This window comes from Lipophrys pholis, assembly GCF_963383615.2.
Source record: "Lipophrys pholis genome assembly, chromosome: 8".
In the NCBI taxonomy this organism is placed as follows: domain Eukaryota; kingdom Metazoa; phylum Chordata; class Actinopteri; order Blenniiformes; family Blenniidae; genus Lipophrys; species Lipophrys pholis.
The window spans coordinates 3,927,573-3,952,004 of NC_137630.1; the positions used below are offsets into that span (position 1 = coordinate 3,927,573).

Here is a 24,432-nt window from a genome sequence, read left to right on the forward strand (position 1 = left end):
AGTTGCAGAACTTAAAACTATCATAAAACTACTTAGAAGCTTCGGTGTGAATAAAAAGGTGTAAATACATATTGTACACAGATTTACTCACACGTGCACTTGACTGATTTATTCTTAGAGACTCTAAACTAAGAAGAAATAAAAGTTGCACTCTGACAGTGTGCGTCTTGAGGACTTTGTGAATGGTCTCCCCGGTGGGCCGGGCCGGGCCAGGCCGGGCCCCCACCCCCCGCAGCCCCCTCCCGGGCGGGGTGAGGTCCTGGCGGCTCGGTGGGCTCCACCTGCTCCGGTCTTCCGGAGGGGCCGCAGTGTGAGCGTGAGGCCCGCAGAAGACGCCTCCTCCTGGCGCGGGACTCGCTGAGTGACTCGGACCGACGAGTTTGTTTTGGGAGAAACTGAAACTGCGGAGCAGGTGAGACTCCGTCTGATCCCGGGTCAGCGTCTCGGCTGGACTCTCGTTTTGCTTTTAATGTTCAGGTAAACATCGTATAACCTTGATCAGACACCTCGTAGCCTCACAATGCGCGGTGATGCAGAGAGAAAGTTCTGGAACGCTGCACTTTGTTTCTGGCGACGTAGGAAGTGAAGAAGTGAACCAGTGGACGCCGGTTCGAGTCCCGCTCGGTCCAGACATGAATACATGAGAGTACTGACACCGCGTCTGTTGCTTTTTACCAAACAGTTTACAGCACTTTTGACTTCTTGTGTTAAATAAAGTTGCTGTAATATAAAAAATCCCGATATATATATAAGTGTGTGTGTGTGTGTGTGTGTGTGTGTGTGTGTGTGTGTGTGTGTGTGTGTGTGTGTGTGTGTGTGTGTGTGTGTGTGCGTGTGATATTCCCATGCTTCATAATGTGACAGTAGCTGTGAGCCTGATGTCTCGCTCATGCAGTAGATTTCTGTTCAGCTGCAGTTGTAATGATAAAATAACAAAGCCTCACATTACAGAGTCCCGTGAGTTGGACTAACCACTTATTGCTAAACCCACAATACCAGAGAGTTAGTTAGTCAATCTTGATTGGTGCTTGACTTCCAAATGCATTAAACCATATTACTGTGTACAATTGGAGATATTCAGAATTCACAAAGAATTGGATGAGACCACCATGAGACAGGTTAGTTTTACCCTCCTGATGATGTGTTGTTGCAGTAGTCCTTCAGTTGTCTCACTCTTCATATTTGGTCATGCAATCATTGCCCATCCTCATGGCTTTGGATTATAGCTTATTTTCCCACTTTAGTTTGTCTTCAAGGCATTTAAATGTCATTGGGTTATACATCCGCAATCTATTTAAAATAAAACCACTAATGCCACCCATCCATTTACCTTTGGAAAATTACCATGTCAATAATTTACTCTGACATAACCGAATACCAAAGTAATTTTTAATTAATGTGTGTGTGTGTGTGTGTGTGTGTGTGTGTGTGTGTGTGTGTGTGTGTGTGTGTGTGTGTGTGTGTGTGTGTGTGTGTGTGTGTGTGTGTGTGTGGCCAGACTAACAGCCAGGTTGTGGTGTTTGTACCAAAGCCTGTCACTTTGTATTATGTCACTTCAGTGTGGTTACCTTCTGGGTGCTGCCACATGCACTTTCATGCCATAAGAACTCCCTGGAGATCTGATTCTATTTGAGTCTGATTATCTTGTCATTGTTTGGAATCAATTCCACGACGCATCACGATCCATAGCTATGTGTCCTCATTGTTCTTTATAATAGCTTTTTAGGGCTTTTTAAGTTAAAAAATGACAAGCATCTTAAACAAGCAGTAAATACTAAAAGGGCATCTATACAATGCAGTTTACTTGATAAGAGATTTATTTTTTAATCTTGAATTCCCTGAGATGACTACAGACATGGACTCTAACAGTGCGAGACAGACATACTCCACAACTCTCTACTCCAAAAATACACTTTGATAAAGTTGGACAGATTCCGACTTCCAGCATCAACAACTCTTTAATGATTTATTTCCCATCAGACTGAGGCAGACAAGCTCATTTTTATCTAAAGTATCTGACTTTGGAGCAGCAGAAATAACATTGTTCTCTATGAGCGGCCGGCCGTGTGACGGTGAGCAGGGAATATCTGCAAATTACAAACTGTTGCAACTGAGAAAGAAAAGATACGACAAAAATATCTAATAACTTCACTGGTATTCACTGCAGTGTCAACAACATCACTGCAGCTTCTCTTGCTGATCACACAGAGCTGGATATAGAAAAAAAAGGCTTTTTCATCATTTTTATGGATTTTTATTACTAATTAAATTCAATATCTTCACTCTAATGTGCTGCAGACCGATGAAAATCAGCGTAACAATCAAAGGCCTCCTGCTGATCAGATTACTGTACTTGATTTGACAGAAAAAGACTAAAGCCTTGTAAGAAGGCCTGTTTTTGTTTTCTCCAGTTTGTCAGGACTCAGTGTGTCGGTCTGGAGAGTTTATTGGTGTAATGGTGTGATCTGATACTTCCTGTGATGGATTCCAACTGTCATTATGAGACAGTATTGTGTTGTTTGTTTGCTATGTTAACAATTACTGGTTTGATGGCACTTCTCTTGACGTGTGTGATAAGATCCAACACACAGTAAATGGCAGGTCTCGTCCTCAAAGCGCCTTATCGATTGTTGATCAGTCATAAGTTATGTCCATTCAGTGCATGTGGTCTTTGTGCTGTGAGCTTGAATTAAAACAGAATAAAAGAATAGAAGCAAAAGATAATGTGCGTGTATCTTGTCATGTCATCGGGATACAGGTTCCATTATAAAGGCTCAAGCTCTATTGGGTTTCAAATGACTCGTCTGAGACTTTAAATATCTGCAGCATCTCTATCATAACTTACCAGACTGATGCTTTGTCTGTTTTTGTGATTCTGACCGTCGTTGTTGCTGATGAACCTTTACTGTGTCTATTAGATTCAGTTGTTAGTGGCTTTAGGAGCTACAGTCATTATGTTACAGCAACTCCACTGAAGGTAGAATCACCTCTGATAAACTACACTTCAGCAATTTAGAATGCTCAGTCAAAGTCGTGTAACACATTACAATTCAGAGACAGTAAAATTGTAATGTAACTAATTACTTTCAAATGATAGTTTAGGGATGTCCCGATCCGATCGGTAGGTATCGGATCGGGGCCGATATTAGTGATTTGTGAGTGATCGGGATCGGCAAATCCTCAACGTCCCCTAATAACCAGAACAATCAGGGACTAGAAGCTCCGGTCGAGCTGTAGAAGCTAGAAGCCGGCGGAGCGGGGCCATAGACCTATAAAACTAGAGTTATATATAGTGGTTTATGTGTTTATGTGCAGAAGTCTACTTCTAAATTTCTATGTGGTCTGTCTTCTGCTTTTTTATTGTGTTTGGTGAGTCACAGCGCCCCTAAAGGCCTGGCATGTGTACTACATGCCCTGAAGCCTCGTGTTGAGCCGTGTTCATAGTGAGGTGTGGACGGTTTTTTGGGAGAAGAACAGGGAGGAAAAAGATCGTTATTTCGTCGTGTGGATGTATTGTCAGTTTACAACAACAACTAAAGAGAAAGAGAAGAATTTTGATTCAATAAGTGAGTTTTACAATAATTTCTAGCTAAACAAAGCTTCTGCCAATAGTGCTTTTAGCTTCAGACATCTTAGTTGCTCCAAAAATAGACTATTGAGTATATTTGCAATAGCAAAGTGAGTATCGGATCGGGAAAGTATCGGTATCGGCCGATACTCAAGTCTGAAAAATCGGATCGGTATCGGGGGCAAAAAAGTGTGATCGGGACGTCCCTAATAGTAACTAATAATGAAGTTACATTGGTCATTTTGTCAGAAGGGGGAGAAGGTGGACGTTCAGTGTGTGTCTGTGCTCTTTACTCTGCCCGCCGCCTGCTCGCGGCCGCTGCTGCACACATTCCTGCCAGATTAAGCGTCGGCTCAGATGTATAGAGAAGCACAGCTCAGGTTCATTTTATAAAATGGTATAAAATGTTTGTGCCGGCTCGATGGCACTAAGCTTTCTTTAGGTTTTTCTTTCTTTGGTTCCCATAGTTCCTGTTCTGGAGTGATACTTAGATTACTGTGACAGAGTTAACCTGCCAGCTTAACAGGTGATTTTATCCAGTGAGTAAAAGTTTCTTCATTATTTTTTTTTTTTTACTTCTTTTCACTGACTTGTGTATTTGGACGTGTGTGCCGAGTTCCCATGGCCTGTTTAGGCTTAGCGTAGCTCTAATCAGCTCAAAGATTGACCCCATCAGACCACCACCCTCTCTTCTCCTCACAACCGCGCTGAAGGGTTAAGAACATCCATGAGAACCGGCCACATAGAGCAGAATAGCTGTTGTCTAGTTCTTCTGATATTTTGTGAAGACATTTTCTTTACATGCTTCTGAAACAGCTGATTTCATATGAGACGGCAGGTCTCACATTGTTTAGTTTTATAGTAAGGAGGAGTCTCGTAAAGTAAAAACGAGGGCTTCATACAGTCAATAAAGAAATGATCTGACTCGGCATGTAATTAGTTACATGATGTAATTATACATGTTTCTTTGTATTTTCAATCTCATGAATCATGATGAAAAGCACAACAGAACAGTGGTTAGCACTGGTGTGTCATACCATGAGGTTACAGGTTTGATTCTATGTGGCAGTTGCATGTTTCTCTTGTGCATTTATGGGTTTATAATTCAATAATATTATTTTTTCTTGTTGGTACGATTTACATGTTTGGTTTATTTCCTTGTCAAGTGATTATGATGATATAAGAAGAATAACTTTAATTTTCATTATTGATTTCATTAATAATTATTACAAGATTCTGTTTTACACCAGAAGGGTCGGACCATCAGGATTGTCCATACTGTGGTGTTGTGCGAGTGTAGGTACCACAGTACACACCAACTGCCTTGGGTCAGTCACAACTCTGGGCTTGAAAGGCTCCCATATTTTAAAGTTTGCATCGACGTCATTTCAAGGAGCATATCACACCTTTTCAAACATAGTGAAGGAAAATACCAATCGTTGCAGCTAAAATAAGATTTGAAGCTTCATTGATATTTGGTCTGATAACATCAACATGCAACTCAAAAGCTCATAAGAACGTAGCTGCTATATTTAATAAACGCCTGATAGATATGGAGGACTGAATGCGCCAAAATTAAATCAATAAATACACCATTAAATAATGAATTAAACGTGTCATTAATTTATTAAAATTGAAAATAATTATATAAATGTGTCATTAAATAATTCATTAAATCCGTCATTAATCAATTGAAATTGGAATTAAATATATAAATGTGTCAATTAATCAAAATACCAATTCATTTTATGTAAAAAAAAAACAACATAATTATTTCACTTTTTAATTAATCATTTCATGGCCAAAATTAAATAAATAAATACACCATTAAATAATTAATTAAATGTCTCATTAATGAATTCAAATACGAATTCATTTTATGGAAAAAACATTTAATTATTTCACACTTTAATTGATTAATTCATGGTCTGGTGTTAATTCGTGAATTTATCTGTCAAACTCGTCCATCAAAGTCCGTGGGTGGATCCTTACACCTGATTGGTTCCCCTGCACATCAAGTTAAGGCCGATCGAGCCCAGATAATAGATTGATGCAGCGCTCTAGTAAACATATTCTGATCCACTGGGTGGCGCTAGATGTTAAAGTCTGCTCCTTACTCAGAGTAAAACTCCAGACTCGTCTTGTTTCCACCTGACAGGTGTAGAACAGCGTGGTCAGGTATCCCAGGTGTCGCACACTAACAGGTCCCTGTAGCAACGTAATGGTTCCTACTGCTACACTATACATTTCTTTGTTGGTTTGGATACTTTATTTTACAAAACTTTATTTGCAACCAACAAAAACCAAGGTGAAGACTGGGTCCTGCTAGTTAAACAACTCAATGGAGAGCGATACTCTGAAACATCGCTCACCAACCCCCTGCAAAGTACCTGCAGATCTTCCTTTTGAACGGTAGAATCCATTCTGGTGGTTCACTTGGTGACGTTTGAATCTTGGTCACAGGCTGTTATGGCAGCTCATCTCAGGAAAAGACTTTTAAAGTTCATGCACATAGAAACAATATAGAGGAGTCGTGTCTTTGACTGGTGCTGCCTATCGTAGCTGACGTCGCAACGCAACGCCATCTTGGATGGGGCGCCCTGCGCCTCAAGTCCATTTATTTCTACTGAAGAAGGTGTAGTCCGGGTATAATAATCATCACTCGTCGAATTTTCGCTCACAAACAGTACGTGCTTTCATGAGGAAATAACTTGGATTATGCTTTTTCTCAAAGGCTGACACATGATATGTGTCATATATACATTAATATGCGTTTTAATAAATGTGTAAATTGAGAAACAGATTGACTGATCATTTGGAGTTGTTTCTCTTGCTCTCTCTCATACGCGTGTAAACACCAATAACACATGTCTTCATATTTTTGTTTTTGTCGGCTGAGTATATTTAATTTGTTGTAATTATTTCAGGCACATACATGGGTGGACGGGGGGGAGGCTATTTAATAAAAAAAAAAAAGCATTCTAATGCATTCTGGACTACTAAACACTACATTGTGACATGTACATTTTGCTTCTTAACAGTAATATGTTTTCTTTTCTCTTTTACATTATTGCTGATGCATCCAATGTACTTTCTTTGTATTCATTTTACTTTGCTTTGTTAAAAAGTTGTCTTTTTCTAGCTTTTTTTCATTGTGATGGTTTCACTTGTACCTGTACCTGTACCTGTACCTATACCTGTACCTGTACCTGTACCTGACTCACCTCACTCCAAACGTCACTGCATGTGCTTGTTTATGCCCCCATTGTTGGCACATTGCTTCTATCTGCACCCCTAAACTGAGCACCTGTAGACTCTGAACTGTGAAATAGTTTCTATTCTCCTCTTATTAGTTTTGAATTGAAAATTAGATGCTTATTTGTGATCTGCAGGCCTCCTATAGCGAGGTCCCAAGACTTTAGAATGTCACAGTCACACATAAAATCAGCATTTTCACAACAAAGAATATTTTATTCTTCAATGAAAAACATGAATAATGTGCAGTTTTCCAAACATGTGTCAACATTTTGGAAATAGATCGATCATAGGTCCATAGAATTAGTCCTTCCAGTGTGGATTCTGCAGATAGAATTCCTCAGCATCTTGGATAGAAAATTCATCCAAATTCCTCCTGGATTTGAACACATCAGGACAAGTCAGAGAATAACGAACGTTTAGACCACGTGGCATCAATTGACCAATCACGTTGCTCGTTACTGGGTGTAATACAAACCGGAAGTCATTTTGGAAGTCGCGTTCTCAAGCCGATAATTCACGATTTTTCTGCGAAAAATGTTGAATTATCGACAAATAACGACAAATTTAGACAGTGACAAGGAGTGATGGCCATTATACACATATTTTAGAGGCTTTGAGCAACACATCCGCTGTTGTTTTGTTCGTCTTTTCTGAAAATTGACCGTTGAATCTTGTGGTGAAATACAGAAATACAATTGACTCGACATGCATAATTTCACCAGCGTTCTTCAGTGACTCTGTAGCTGTTTCCTGTCGTCAGACTCAACTTGGATGTGGAGCTTTTGCAAGTTGGTAACTTTCCAAGGTCCCCTCCCCCAAAGTATAATGCTTTTTGAACCATGTGCCAGACTTTGACACAGAATTATTCAGCACCCGGGACTGCAGAGTCATAAAATGGGCCTCAGTGTATTAAAAGGGATTCAGCTCAGCAGTTTAGTGACATTTGTAATGGAGTTATAGCACCTCCGTGTGCCACGCACACACACTCCAGCTCGCTAATGTGTGTATCAGTCATATTTTATTCATGTTAAGCATGTAGCCTCGCTACTGTGTGAGCCCTGAAACCCTTCAGTCTGTAGCATGTAGCATGTAGCATGTAGCACGACTTGAAGTTACTCACGCCTGTCAGCTCCCGCAGTTAAAACCGGACCAAGATGGCGGCTCGGGCACAACTGTCTCTTTTAACACTGAAACCGTTCAGCGAAATGGATTTATCAAATCATTTCAGGCAAGAAAAGTTAAAACGCGGCTTCATACATCATCATTGAAACATTGCGCGGCGTGTTCATGTGGTGAATAGAGCGTGGCCTGTTGTGAGGGGCGTGGCCTGTGGTGGGTGGCGTAGTCTGTGGTGGGGGCGTGGCCTCAGAGTTTGCACGGCTTCTTCTTAAAGTATGAAATGTCCTGACAAAAACTAAATATTTTCTGCTACTGGCTGACATCAGCAAGCGGACTTTGTTCTTCCTCTGTGAATAGGCCTTAAGAAAAGGGAAGATATCTATTATTTATGTTGTGAACTCTTATTAAAGCTACTGTTGCTAATGCTAACGTTACCAACAGTGGGACTCCTGTCAGCTTCCTCTCAGGATGTTTAAAGTTAGTTCAGAGTTATGGACAGCATAATGTCAAGGTTTGCTCCTGATGGTTGATTATTGTGAGACGTGTCTATTTTATACAGAATACCAACTTCTCACAAAAGCTTTTTCCTTCGTTATCAGTGATAATGTTCACTGATGAGCTTCTGATTGCCTCTCAGAAAGAAACGGGTGGAGTTCACAGCAAAAATCAGTTTCGAGCATGAAGTGAATCACAGATTGTCTCATCAGTAACAGGAAGCGTAATTTCCTCACTTGTGCAAACATCAAGCTATGCGGAGAGAAAACTTGCACTGATTTACCCTTCCTTCCTTCTTCTTTTCATGTTGAGTCACTTTCAGAGGATTGAATGCACAAAGTTTTGACTTCTGAGCAATGTCCTTGTTTCTCTCTTGTTGCAAGGAACATAAGAAAAGAGGAGCATGCCGCCCTGAAATGTTAGAGTCAGTGTCAGTCTTTACAAAGATTTGCTTTTATGTGCCAAAGGTCACTTAATATCTTCAAATCAGTCATGTAAAATATGAAAACAGGGACTTCACTGACTATTAATAATTAAAGAAAACGAAGGATTGAATTTCTGCTTTTATAAATGTCATAATTCAAAATAGCCTTCAGTTCACAAAAGCCTCAACTCAATTTTAATCACAAATTGTTTGGATGAGTCAAAAAAAACATTGTTAATTCTGTATCTCAAACAATGCATTGTATGTAAACATTTACACTGCAGACAGGAATGTTCCACATCTAAGTTTTATGGTTCTTATTGCATTTTTTTCATAATAATCTTTGACATTGTAATTTACTTTGTCATTTACAGCACAAATGGTTTTTTTCTCAAAGCAACTTTCATCTATTACATCAGTGAAGTGAGACTAATATCAATATCAGATCTGTAAGTTCAAGACGACACCAGAGGAGGCAGGAAAATCACATTTGATTTCCCTGTGTATACTCACACATGCACGCACGCACGCACGCACGCACGCACGCACACACACGCACGCACGCACGCACACACACACACACACACACACACACAAGCTGAAGGCTGCCACATGAAACCATGACATGAGTGTGTTTTTGTGCCCTTGAAAGTTAGAGGAGATACCAGTGCTGCACTTCTGTGTAGGAGTTTCACACTAAAAGAGTTATTGTGTTACCTGTTGATGAATATTTTCAGTTGTCAGGTGACGGCGAAGCAAGAACAAAGGACGAAAGACAGATTACAGCAGCAGACGAGAGCGGCAGGGTTAAAGTCCAGGGTTAAGTTTTTTATCGAAAAGCCAAAAAAAAAAAAACACATGAAGGGAAAATCACAAAAAAAGGCTTCTTCTCTTCATGAGCTGTGCTCAGCTCACCCTCGGGGTATAGACAATCATAGAAAAGTCAAAACACAATTACAAAAGCCAGAATGTGAATACAATGTCACCTAAATACAAAATATATATGTAGAAGCATCAGTACATGTATGAATGCCACAACTTGAAAAGACGAGACACAAACTAATACAACTGCTACTGCAAAGATGCAAAAACAAGAACTGTGATTTTTTTACATCCAGTCATTTGTGAGCCACCGTAAATGCACACGGCAAAGAGAAGATAACATGCATCAGTATACAGTTTAAGCATTTCCCTCATGAGGTGCAACACATTTCCCTCTCTGAGCACTGATGAAATGAAGCAGTGTTCACAATGACAGAAATGGTTTCCCGCGGTCCTGCGGCTCTGCCCGGTTAATCGTCGCTCCGCTGACCTGCACCACAGGCCATAATCCTGAGCCACATCCTCACCACCAGCCGCTCACCTCCACCTCTCACCTGCCGCTCGCCTCCCCGGGCTGCTGTGTCTGTGCTGGAGGAGTCCTGTCTGTGTGCATGTGCATGCCACATAGGTAGAACGACGCCAGCGCAGCAGTGGGTGGCATCAGATGCTTTTCTTTGATTTCCAGGTCAATAAGAGAAGAAATCTGCATGTGTGTCTCACAGTGGGAGACTGCACTTCTCTCTGGCTGGAGTTAAATCATCTTTGATGGTAATCTTTCTGTAAGCGCAACACGCCTGCAGACCTATCCAGCCAGCATTATGAGATTTCCTTCGGCTCCAGGGACGATGAGCTGCTGATGTGTGTAGTGGATTAGGAAGCTCTTTGAAGGCAAGTGGGTTCGTCGTCGGGCACTGAGGTTAAACTGAATCCTTTTATTTCAAAATGTTGTTTTTGGGTGGTCGGTTTTCAAAGAAATGAAGAAGCGGTTTGTTAAAGAGAAGCAGAAAGGCATGAGCACCGATAACTGCACCAGGTTCAGTTTCACACACACACACACACACACACACACACACACACACACACACACACACACACACACACACACACACACACACACACACACACACACACACACACACACACACACACAGAGCCAGGCTTATTGTGTTGTGTGCTTATATGTTCAAGGATATGGGAAACAGGGTTTGTTTGGACTAGTGTCTTGAGATTTCTTGGCTTTGCTGGGCCTCTGTAGAGGAGTTATCGTGGTGGCACTGAACTCTTCATTCCTCTTATCTCACCAGAGGGATTGTGCTTCTGTGTGCGTCTGTGCCAAAATCTGTTGCTCATGGTCCCTTTGTTGGCAGCACTGAAATTCAACACCCTTCTAACAAGGTATTTGTTCTTATCTCAGACCAAGAAGTGACATTACTCATATATGATATTATATTAGGAGACTGAGACATTGGATTTATCAAACCTATGGTAATTATACACCAATCAGCAGCAGTATTCATGTATATTGGTGGTGTACAACACATTATGATCACTGACAAGTGGCATCAATAATACCTTTGATTATCTCTTTGTCTTGACACCTGTTAGTGGATTGTCTATAAATCAGGTAGTAAGTCAACATTCTGTCCTCAAAGTTGAGCTGTTCAGAACAAAAACAACAGAAATTAGTGAATTTGACCAAAACTTATTTGTGATTAATAGACCACTGCTGTGAGAGCATCTCTAAAACTGTGACTCATGTGGTGTGCAGTGGTCAAAGTGGTACAAGAGAGAAAAAGCACCAACAGCAGGGTCACGGGAGACTCTAACTGCTGCGGAACATTATTATTGATACTGTTATTCATAGAAAGATCTCAGAATACACAATGCAACACTATTTTATGATGTGTAGAGGTGCAAATTCACAGCTGACCTACGAGCACTCATGTTTACGACTTAAAGCACCAACAATGGTCAAGTGAGCATCATACCGGACTCAAGAGCAAAATGTTGTTTGCAGAGTAATTAGCCCTTCATCAGGCAAATAACCATATTTGGCTTTGTCATTTCTTCCTGTTTATTTTAAAGCATACTTGTTGTATCAACGTACACCTTTGATTAAGTCATCTCTAAAAGAAGTAATATACATTGATTATACTCAAAAATGGGTATACATAGGGTAAATATATGAAAACGGGCAAAAAAAACCCTCAATCTTTTACTGAAATCTTAAGAATGAGCTTTGTTGAAAGTTTAGTTTTTGTATGTAGAAATGGTGAAATATTAGTGGTTTAATTGTTTAGTTCTGTCTGCTCCCCTCAAGAAGAAGGTTCAGAGTTATCAGGGCAAAAACACTCTACCCGAGAGTTGTGAAATATGTATCTGCGGATACTGATAATATTCTTATAGCAGAGCTCTGTTTGCTTTAATATTATTATTATCATTATTGTTGATTTTATATGAGGCTGTAATAAACTCCTCTCTACAGGCAAGTATGAAATGTACAAATGTATACATGTATTCTCCCAAAAGACAACTTGAGGATAGTATCAGGTCAGAAAAGGAAGCAGTACAAACAATTCTTGTTCCATGTGGACAATGTGGGGGTCTGTGTGACGTCATCATCTCATAGTAAACTAGTTTTATCTTTAAAACCTCAGAATCACTTTATTAATTCCTGGGGATTCTTTAGCAACGCAGCACAAACAACAGTGTTTCCAGCTCGAACAACACACAACCCATTGGGACTATTTTCACAGAGTTTTACGTGGAGTAGGACGGAGCTTCACTGAGGTGTGAATCGCCTGCTACAGCGGAGGAGAGAGCTCATCATCGTTTTGATGACGCAGTCAGCGCCGTTCTCCTCGGCAAGCAGGCGTTTTAAAACGGTGACGCCTGGCTGCAGAGCGCCGCCTCGCTGTACTACGGCTTTGCAAACATCCATGTTTCTGTTGCTTTGCGGTGTTTTCAGCTTAAATACGTCCAAACAGCAACATGTTGTCATTAGAAGTTGGATAGCACAGTGCCAGTATGCTCGCCTGCTCGCTGGCTGAAAACTGTGGAATGGATTTCCTGACTCATTAATCTACGTCTCATTGAGACCCGATACTGATACTGGATCGGATCGGCCCCATCCCTAATTTCCGCCTCTGCTGTCGTGGTAAATACGCTCCGATTTTAACTTATGTGCATGCACGGCAACCAACATAGAATTTAAATGTACAAACTTAGAATAAATATGATAAAAACAGTGACATTGTATTGTAATTATTCTGACATTCACTAGTATCTGCAGATCTAATTTTGACGAGGACCATATTTGGCGTGTAATACGCACCGAATAGCACTACAGCAAATTTTGCGCATGCGCAGTACCGGTAGTTGAAATCGGACTCAATTTGGACACGTACTGTGTTTGCCGTGACACCGGGAGCATAGCTACGCTAACACTGGGAGCAGCTATCAATTAGCTGTGCCATGTCAGGGGAGTTCTGCTTCAAAAATGAGTGGCTTTTAAAATATCGGGTATGGCTTCTAAAGACCCAAGTGCAAGTTGTGCTGTGAAACATTTGACATTTCCAACCTGGACGAGGCTGGGCTTGTTGGTTGCTGCTCGCACCATAGTTCCCATCAGTGAGTTTATGAACGCTGGTGTGTCAAATACATCCAATGAAGCTACTCTATCCTCGACAGCCAAGATCAGTTAGAGTTTTGTTACTTAGGTATACTTCCATTTTACTATGAAGTGCTTCGGTATGTTTCACATGGGGTGATGCAGATCTGCACGTCTTAGTTACTCTTTGTTCTTACCTTTCAACTGACTTCCTAAGACTTGCCAAACTCAAATGAAATACCTCTCTGGAGGTAATTGGTGGTGGTTGACTTTCTTGGTACTTCTTCATGGTTTCTATTGGCCTGCAGGATCCCAAGGTATTTATAGATCCTGGATATCCCCTATGTTTTCCTCTGGTTGGTTGACCCCTTGATCATCCTGCCTCTCTTAGATACCATCAGACCACACTTATCTAATTTATTGAGTTCTTCATAAAGGCTCTTAGTGTGCCATTGATCTTGTAAAGTTCCAGACATTTCAGTGTCTGTGTGGCATTGAGTCTTCTTGTAATCAATCCAGACGGTGCATCGGTCTGTTCTTTCTTTCTCTGGCAACTGCTCTGCGCTGGATATTGGCTTCTTTGGTATAGTTCTAATTCGTTTCTGTGTCTCGCACATGTATTGGTCCATATGCCTGTTGATCTTACACTCTTAGCCCGAACTAGTTGTCTTTACTCGCAAATTACGTGGAAACCCGTTGCCCTATAAAATTTAAGTTTTTGCACATGCTGCAACTAAGCATGCCAAGTTGTACTAGCCTGGAACCTTAAAGGAGACATATCATGCTTTTAAATCCTTCCTTTTTACATATAAATCATACAGTTGTGGTCTATATAAAGCGGAACTGCAATGCTTGGGTCTGAATTCCTCATTATTAGAGCTCCACAGGCCCCTTTTCTACCCCTTTTCTGATGTGCTTCTGAGAGCAACTCGTTTTGGGGCGGTCTCTTCAAATGCAAATGAGACACTTCATACCCCGCCTCCTCTCCAGGTTGCAGAGGTGACACTCGGTTCAACTCCACCCTGTTCGGCCATCTTTGTAGTTTGATAGAACAGATACAATTATCTAGCGGCGCAGAAACTTTATATTCACACATTATTTACAAAATGTCAACAACGGAAGATTTGTCCATCCATCCATACATGTTGGAGCCAGAGTCGGACCCGGCGGAGCGAGATGAAAATGACGATGATGCAGCTGCAGAACAACGTCTTCATATGGATGTAACGCAATGGTGTGTTACTATATTTACACTAACTTCTCCATCCATGCCCACTACTACAATACTGCCTGTATTACAACGACTATTTAACACAGAAGTTACATTATAATCTAAAACGAGCACACAGCGCTAACATATGAAGACGGTGCAACTGCTAATGCTAACAAAACAATGACAGGGACGTCTTATCATCACACTTTTTAGCATTATATACAGCTTACCGAAGTGCTCTGTTCGTCGTCTCCATAGATAGAAGGAACTGACCGCTCAATCAGACCAAGTCTTTCGGCAAATCCTTCTTTATACTGGCGGAGGTTGCTGAAGCAGTCGTCCTTAAAGTGATTCGCGCACACAAAAATGACCTTACCCACAGATGTGGGTACATTTCTGTGAAAAATAAAACTCAACCAGGCACTTCGAAAAGGTTCTGATGCTGGGAGACGGTGTAACGAAGCTTGTGGGTTACTACATCCAACAACCGAACATTTCGACTTATCCTCTCGTAACTTCGGTTGGACTACAGAATCGCAGCGAGAAACAAAAATGGCGGATTGCTCGAAGTGTCGATGTCCTAATTTGGCAGTTCCACTGAGAATACTGTGACGTCATTGTTCAAAAAACGTAATAGAGAATAGAAAAATCAAAACAGATTGCAAAATATGAGCAAAACAGAATATAAAGATATCAACGGAGCACCTGAAGAGACTACTTTGAACTGTTCTGTACTTCTAAACACTCTAAATATACAACAAAATGCATTTAAGGGCTAAAAAAGTGGATTTAGCATGATATGTCCCCTTTAAGTCTACACCCCTAACTAGGGATGTCCCGATCACACTTTTTTGCCCCCGATACCGATCCGATCTTTCAGAATTGAGTATCGGCCGATACCGATACTTTCCCGATCCGATACTCACATTGCTATTGCAAATATACTCAATAGTGTATTTTTGGAGCAACTAAGATGTCTGAAGCTAAAAGCACTATTGGCAGAAGCTTTGTTTAGCTAGAAATGATTGTAAAACTCACTTATTGAATCAGAATTCTTCTCTTTCTCTTTAGTTGTTGTTGTAAACTGAGGGTACATCCACACGATGAAAAAACGATCTTTTTCCTCCCTGGCCTTCTCCCAAAAAACCGTCCACACCTCACTATGAACACGGCTCTACACGAGGCTTCAGGGCATGTAGTACACATGCCCGGCCTTAAGGGGCGCTGTGACTCACCAAACACAATAAAAAAGCAGAAGAAGACAGACCACATAGAAATTTAGAAGTAAACTTCTGCACATAAACACATAAACCACTATATATAACTCTAGTTTTATAGGTCTATGGCCCCGCTCCGCCTGCTTCTAGTTTCTGCAGCTCGACCGGAGCTTCTAGTCCCTGATTGTTGAGGTTATTAGGTGACGTTGCGGACCGCGTTTTTTTTGTTTTGTTTTGTTTTTTTAGATCGGATTTAGATAGATTTGCCGATCCCCAATCACTCACAAATCACTAATATCGGCCCCGATCCGATATCTACAGATCGGATCGGGACATCCCTACTCCTAACCCAAATTGGTTGAATTTACTCGCAAATTGCCTGAAAACCCATTGCCCTATACCATTTTAGTTTTTATGCTAGCTAAAATGAAACATGTCGAGTTGTACTAACATGGAACCTTAGGCCTAGTACTTATATTTATTAGTAGTGTATACTCAAAATCATAACTCAACACTTTTAACATGATATGAAATATTTCAATTGGATGGAAAAGAGACTCGAAATGCTCAAATGCATTTTATTTTTAGGAACAATAGCAAAACACAGCCGATCTTGTTATGAAACATTTACCTCAGATCAACATCAAAACATGAACCCAAGGTAAAAGGTCATTTCAAGTCATTGGAACAATTATATGTGCGGGTGTTGAATGTGTCACAAATTTACCAGAAAAGAACATGGATGTCTTCTGAGAACAACATGGTGAATCCATAAACAAAACAAAATTTGCAAGAAGCCCCAACTTAAATGTAGTACAAGAAATTGCAAACAGAAAGTGTTTCCTCTGCCTAAATGAAGGGCAGCCAGCGCCTGAAATAACAGGTGAATCTCACAGGTCAGAAAATGTTTTACTGCTGTGGCAAAAAACAAATGTAGGTAATGGCTTCTTACAGTAGACTGGACATCGCTTCACATTGCGAGCTGATTGTTCAGAGTCTGTATCTTTGGCTTTCGGTCAGTGTGACCTAATGGCTTGTCAGATTGTCAGCTTCCCAGTCTCGGGGTAGTTGAGATGGAGTGTATACGTGAGTCCAGACAGAATGCACATGGCTTTGCAGATCGTGAACATCGTCCGTCACAACTTTTCCGTCAGTGATGATTTTCAAGGATGTTGGACTGAGATGCTGGACGATGTGAGCACAGCACCTTCAGCTCAATGAGAAGTATCCCAACATCAAGGCCACGAAAAGAGTCATCATTAGATACCTTAATGAAGAATAACAGAAGAGAACATATATTACATTAGATTTCTCATTTGAAAAAACAACTTTAATCAATGTAAGAGTGAAAAATAAATCATGGTGAGCACAAGAGCTTACTTACAAAGCAGCTGTGAAGACGTTTGTGGGGTTGTCCCCAAGGAGGACGGTGCACAAGTTCAAACAGTAACATTGGACAGAAAAAAAAGGCTGCGTCAAAAAATTATCTGCAAGCTTTTAGGTATGAAAGATTCCTACAAAGGCTACAATTGTAGTTTACATATGAACCGTTCCACCTGGAGTCAGGCTGGTTCCTGGTCAGGGAACCATCTGCTGCCGATGGCTCTGCTGCTCCTCCCTCCTGAGACTTGAATGCACTTTACAAAATGCTGGTATCACGTGACCGGGCAGGGTTTTGAATTAGTCCCCTCCCCTTTCTTATGAAAGTAAACATACCGAGTTATCTCTGGTAAACATGATTAGTACAATGAATTTTACGATGAACAACTAATGTTGTTTAGTAATGATTGCAGGTTTTTACAATACATAAAAGAATAAGTAATGATCGCTCACAAATTTAATTACAAACTAAATCCGGGATTACAGTAGAGTTGCTATGATTCCTGACAGGAGCTTCCATGTTGTACAAAGGTTATCGGCCAGTAGCTGGATGAGGTGGTTCCCTTCTGGAGGTCCTTCATGAGGAGAACTGTTCCACCCTGGGTTAACCACTGTGGATGGGTGCTATCCCTTAGCAGCTGGTTCATTTCTACTGCTAATTAGGACCCGACCGATATGGAGTTTTTGGGGCCGATACTGATTCCAATATTGGGGAATGAAAAAATTCTGATAACCGATAGCTATAGCCATTTGAATTTTTAAATTTTTCAATCTTAAAAAAATACATAATACCTGCTTTTTGATGGGTTAGATATAGTTCTGAACGCTTCCAAAGATTTAAAATTGAAGGGAGAACGTTTTTATATTCTCAGATACTTGATGGTGTGCAAAAAGGCAGTAAACCTCTGGGTAATGAAATAACGTGGCTGTTATGGGTGGTCATCATGTTATGGCTGATCGGGGTCGGCTCTGTGCATCTTCTGTATTCTAAAGATATACTTTGATGCAAAAAGTCACACACAGTAATTCAAAAACAATGCAGGACATTTGCAGCTGAACTGTTTCAGTTGTTCCTTGATAAAACCCTCCAGTTATTACCCAGAATGACTCTCCTTTAAAGTTCCATCATTTCCATCTCATCACCTCAGATTTCATTCAGTAGTCCTTCATGCCTCGCCTGTGTTTGCTGCCCGACGCCCCAAGCCTCCTTGTCTGAGTCCTCAGCTGGTGTCAAAGGTCACATCAGCAAAGAGCCACGGATGTGAATGGAGCTTTGTTCCGGCTTTTTCTTTGTTGTCTCTTCTCAATCACACACATGCATGCACATGACCCGCACACGCTGATATCTTACACGCTCACCTCCACTCTCCTGTCTCTCACATTTCAGCTCTGTTCCCCTCACCAGAGTTACTTTCATGGCTTGAGAAGTTTTACTGTTAGCGGTGAGAAAATGTGTGCAAACTCTAAAAATGGTCTTGTAATGTGATCGGAGCCGCTTTTAAGTCACAGGATTTCAAAGCACACAAACTATTCCGTATTTCATGCCCATTTTTAAAAAGTGAAACCTCAATTAAATAGCTGGCCAGATCTTCTTTGGCAGGAAACTGTCAAACCCGAATCCTGTTGGAGCTCTGATCATTCTAAAAGATGGATTGTCTCTGTTTTTAAAGCAATGCTTTGTTGACTCATACCTATGCTGATGCCTATTGTCCTGCATCAGCCAACTCCTCCAGAGGCCTGTACTATGATGCTGGATTTTCTCTTATCCAGATGACTTCAAGGATTAACACTGGGTTTTCAGTGCTGCGACGCTCGCTCACTTCTCACCAGGATAAATCACGCCGGCAACTTACGCTGAAAGTCTAACCTGCTCCAGAGCAGGTTATGTTCTGGATAAACGGTCAGAGCTCCGCCTCCTGACCAATCAGATCTCTTGCCCCGCCCATTCTTAAATCATGGTGATTGGTGGGCGGGTTCAGCGCTGAGCTGCAGCAGAGAGGAGAAGAGAAATTAATTTAGAATGATCTTTTTGACATAATGAAATAAATCCTGCTCACTGAGGCTTTGAAGGTTTTTGTTCTTGACTTGTTCCAGGTCTGTTTTGCTCCACGAGGGTTGATCTGTAATAATGAGGTTAATGATCACACCTGACAGAACTGCAGAAACATGAATTTATGGAACGCAGAACTACTCGTGTCGTCGCGGTGATGAATTAATATTCCAACACAAAAAACTCACAAGAGAAAATCTAAACTAAAAGAAGATCAATGAGGAAGTTCAGCCCGACACGTTTCTGCTGGAATAAAGTGAAACTGATTGATCGCAGTGCCGTCTGTTTATATCACAGATGAATTAATATTGTATAATCTCACAAATTAACAAATCGGCTTTGGACGTGACAGTAGTGTTTCTTTTAGCTGCTGGATGTGTTTGAATCCTTCATAATCTCAGAGAATAACTGCTGTAATCTGTAAACTGCGCTGCAGGGTTTCTCCGTGTGTGTGATTGGCCAGACGCTGCAAACTCCGCCCCTTTCATGTGAACGTGCACACGGTCTGGGTTGCACTAGTGAGTTGATAACCTAGTTGAATTGCGTTAATTTTGTCGTTATAACTACATATGTATAGACTCTTTTTTAACGACAGAGGGAGAACAGAACCCAGACAACGGATAATAAAAAAACACAACATCAGCACAGCAGTGAAACCACACACAAAACTCCGACAGTTGCTCGTACCCCCTAAAGACAAAGTTGACCCGGAGAACAAATGCAACATAATATATGAAATCCCTTGTAAATCATGTAACAAAACATACATTGGTGAAATGGGCAGATCTTTTAATATAAGAAAGAACATCAAACAGAATGTGAAAAAGAAACAGCAGGATGACTCACAAGATCCAAAAAAGAAGAAAATGCAAAACCAGCCATCACTGACCACCGCAAAAGAAACAACCATATCATGAGCTGGAATGAGGGACGGGTCATTACATCGGAGGAAAACGTTCTCAAACGGTGGATAAAGGAGGCCATCGAGATCTGGAAGGGGGACACCATAAACTGGGACGAGGGGGCCTACATCCTCTCACACACCTGGGATTCCATCCTCCAGAGACCACCGGACGGCGGGGGTGGGCAGAATGTGACAGATCTGTCAGGCCGGTCACCTGATAAACACTGACACGTCATCACACGTCAGATGACACTCTGAGGAAGGCTGCAGGCGCAGCCGAAACATGTCAGCCAGGTAAACAAACGTTTGCTGCATTTCCCTGTCGATAAAAAAGAGTCTCTGCCAGTTGATAACTGCTTCTTAGTAACGGTTATCAGGATTGCGCTTGTCTGGATAAGTCAACCCAGGAAACAGAGAGAGATCCTGGATGTTTATCACGGTTCGTAGTACAGGCCTCTGATCTTCTGCTGGTAGAGAGGAATGCTGATATCATTCTGTAGGAAACACTAAAGCTTTATCAGTCCACGATTGCTCTTTTTGTTTCACAAAGGCCTTGTAAAACTTGTTCTGGTGATTCTCTAAGCCGGTGTCTGCATTTTTCATGACACAAAGAGTTGCTTTTGCCACTTTCCACCAAATAAAATGTGTCTGGAACCACAGAAACATTTTTTACAATCTTTATTTATTCTTTCTTTGCAAACAACAAATACATGATGAATATAACTTGAAAACCCCCGAATATATCAGACAAACCAAAAACACTAGCAGCTGACACCTGGCACTGGACATAACACATGGAATGGAAAGTGGAGATAACTAATTGCGCCCTCGTCTTCTTGGTCTGACCTCATATCTGCCGAGCTCAGTCCATCCTTTACCTCATATGCAGCCAATTTAGTCCAAAGTTTTGTACGGGCCCCTGCTTTAAACTTTACAGAGTGAGTCAGTTTTACTAAGGAGCAGATTTAATCTGCAGTCACTGCTCCCTGGGCGCCTCCCTTGGAGATTTAGTAGGGATGTCCAACTGGGACAAGGAGGCTCTGAGGTCGACACAGGACTCGCTGGAGAGATTCTATCTCTGGCTTGGACTTGGACCAGCTTGGGTTCACCCCAGAAAGTTGTAGGGGGCAGCTTCTCTGGGCTTCATTGATCTATATCAGTGGTGGCCAACCAGTCAGAGACCAAGAGCCACAAAAATGACCTTGGTACTAAAAAGAGCCACATCATACATGTTAACTTACCAACCAACTCCCTCTCTCACACAGATATGAAATTACATAAAATGAAAATCAATACATTTTCTTAGCCAGATTTATTTATCACACACACAAATGAATAACCTCAAATAGAGATACACACTCTCTCTCAGTCTTATACCGCCCCCCTCTTCACACACACACACACAGTCTGTCCTCTTTCCCAAATTACAGACACAAATGTAGTTAAATCAAGTCCAAACATAAAAATATAACTATAATACCAAACAATAGTATGTGTCACAATAATAGAGTATGAATGTTTGTGTCTTACTGATTCAATAATAATATTATTTAATACAAAATAATTAAGAATGTTACTCTGCTTCAGTAGCACAATTAATAGGTGATATTCCTATTTGTCACGTCATAACATTAGGTGAACTGACCTCACAGACATCGACACAAAGCTCTGATTGTAGGAAAATTACCTGATGAACTGTTGACACAGACCACAACCGGATCAAAACCCTGAATTTTCAATCAGATTGTGCAAATAAGATCAGATTGAATTGTTTATATGGTGCAAATTTGATTAGGTCGGCATTTAATCGGGTTAATGTTGGTCCATGTAACCACTGCTAAAGGCAGACAAAGAGCCACATGTGGCTTACGAGCCGCCGGTTGGCTACCCCTGATCTATATACTGGAAAGACGGACGGACAGGACAGACGGATGGATGGACGGATGGATGGATGGATGGATGGATGGATGGATGGATGGATGGATGGATGGACGGATGGATGGATGGATGGATGGATGGATGGATGGATGGATGGATGGATGGATGGATGGATGGATGGATGGATGGATGGATGGATGGATGGAAAGGACCCCTCTTGGTTTGTTTGCCCCGTGTAACTGCTGCTACACACTGCAGTGTCTCATACACGCTAGTTTGACAGCAGAGCTGTAAATGTTGAAATCCAGGGGAAAATCTACAGTTCAGGAGCAAACAAGGAACAGGTCCGTGTCACTTTGCAATTCAATATACAACGAAAACTGATTCACCTCAATATTACTGTCAGTACTCCAGTAACATGCACCATGGATCCCTGAGCAAGACCCTCAGCCCCCAACAGCTCGCCCCAAGTGCTGCACGATGTGGCTGCTACTGATGGGTCAGTTTGGTATGCTTGATAGATAGATAGATAGATAGATAGATAGATAGATAGATAGATAGATAGATAGATAGATAGATAGATAGATAGATAGATAGATAGATAGATAGATAGATAGATAGATTCCCCTCATTCTTAATTTTCCCTCTTTATTCTCCTGTTCTTCATGTCCCTATCCCCCCTCTTCTCTCTCTCTCTCTCTCTCTCTCTCTCTCTCTCTCTCTCTCTCTCTCTCTCTCTCTCTGGCCTCCTCTGCCTCTCTCACCCTTCACTCTCCCTCAGTGTCCAGAAGAAAAGGGGTGGTGCATTCCAAAAGCCTGGAGACCAGTCCCCTCTTTCAGCCAGTGGCTCGCAAAGTGACAGAAGGATTAGAATAAGAATTGCTGCCCATTCACCCCGCTGCCCCAGTGACGAGCTGGAGGGAGCGAGGGAGGGAAAAAGAATATATGAGGGAGGAGAGAGGACTGGAGAGGGTGGGTGCTTGGGGAAGGGGTCCAGCAGCCCACTCTGCATTTCTATTGGCCGTTCCCTCTGTTTTTACACTGCTGCCATCGGCTGTGCCTCAGAGTTGGTTTTAGCACACATGTGCATGCACGCATAAACATACACAGCGGGCTCTCAGGCTAGCACGTGTGCACTGGATCGACGATCTCCTCGCACACTCTGAGAAAGTGACGAGCACAGCTTAAGAGTGAGTACAAAGTCTCCCTTGGTCACTTCAACACTTGTTTCCTCTGCTCTTTTCTGTCCCACTCATCCAGTCTGCACCTCTTTAGTGTTTCAGTGGTTTTGTGGAGCAGATGACTGATTAATACGTGACCTTGTTGTGTCACCACTAGTGAAGCTCACTCCGGACTAAACTCTTTTAATGATGTGTCTGTTAAAATTTAACAGTAGCTCAGTGGTGAAGCAGTGCAACAGGTGCAGTAGGAGCAGATTCACTTCCTCAGTAGGTGGGTTGTGACCAGTTACCTCAAAAAATTTCTCCTAAATCGTCATGATTTCAATCTGTGTGGCAAAGTTTGTGAAGTTTTTAAAAGTGGGTCTTTGCGGATGGTCTCTTCTCACATTGCAGAGAACTCTCCCATGAAGGCCCCTCTGCATCAAAGTGGTCATAAAAGTGAGGATGGGTTTGCAGTCTTACCTCAGGTACTCAAAGAGAAGCCAACTAGTACTACAATGAATCAAATAAATTATAATATTTGATAAACATGTAATATGCAATGAGCTTATTGAGCATTGTGATAAAAATTAGGGCTACAACAGTTCTCTGTAAAATATTGAACCGTTCGGTTACGGTTATATACAACCTTGTGGTTCTCGGTTTTGCAATCAATTTTGCATTGATGTTTTACAGGACTGTGTGTGTGTGTGTGTGTGTGTGTGTGTGTGTGTGTGTGTGTGTGTGTGTGTGTGTGTGTGTGTGTGTGCGTGTGCGTGCGTGTGCGTGTGCGTGTCCCTGCTAATCAGTCTGCTCAACAAAACCCTCCTCCGTGAGTTAATGTCCAATCACTGTTGTGGCTCCGCCCACTCACCTTCTCTGCCACAGCTTTTCTATGACAGCTGATCAGGCTCAGCATGGTCCAGGTGATGCACAGCGTCCAGCTGGTGGTTCAGCCTGGTCTCAGTCAGCAGAAAAACACAGCAATTCTTCAACTCTTTGTGGAAGTTCAGTCTCAGCCTGAGCAGATCAGTCTTGTTGTCCAGGGAGCGACGTTGGACAGGAACAGAGAAGAAGAGAGTCTGTTGTTAGCTCTTAAGGCCATTTCATGCTCTCCGAAGGCTCGTGTGCGCAAAATCGTCATCCGCCCCTATGCGCGGGGTCCGCTGTGGCCCCACTGCAGTCGAGCGTGCGCAGCCCAGAATTTGTGACCACACGGCCTGTGCCTACATAGCGCTCCGCCCACGCATGCGCCAGCCTCTATCCATTCCGCCGCATGCGTAGAGCACACGACAGTGGATAGCAACTTTGAAGAGCGTCTGTGTGAGGAGGTC

At 41.8% G+C, this 24,432-nt stretch overlaps 1 protein-coding gene across 1 annotated transcript in view; it reads left to right on the top strand.

Moving 5' to 3' along the window:
• The first annotated feature begins 297 nt into the window (after positions 1 to 297).
• The window catches only part of lamb2l (laminin, beta 2-like), an 87,118-nt gene continuing 62,983 nt past the window's right edge, over positions 298 to 24,432 (top strand). Inside the window, exon 1 of the mRNA XM_080469520.1 lies at positions 298 to 412. The gene's annotated coding sequence lies outside the window, so the exon portion shown is untranslated. The remainder of the gene's footprint in view (positions 413 to 24,432) is intronic.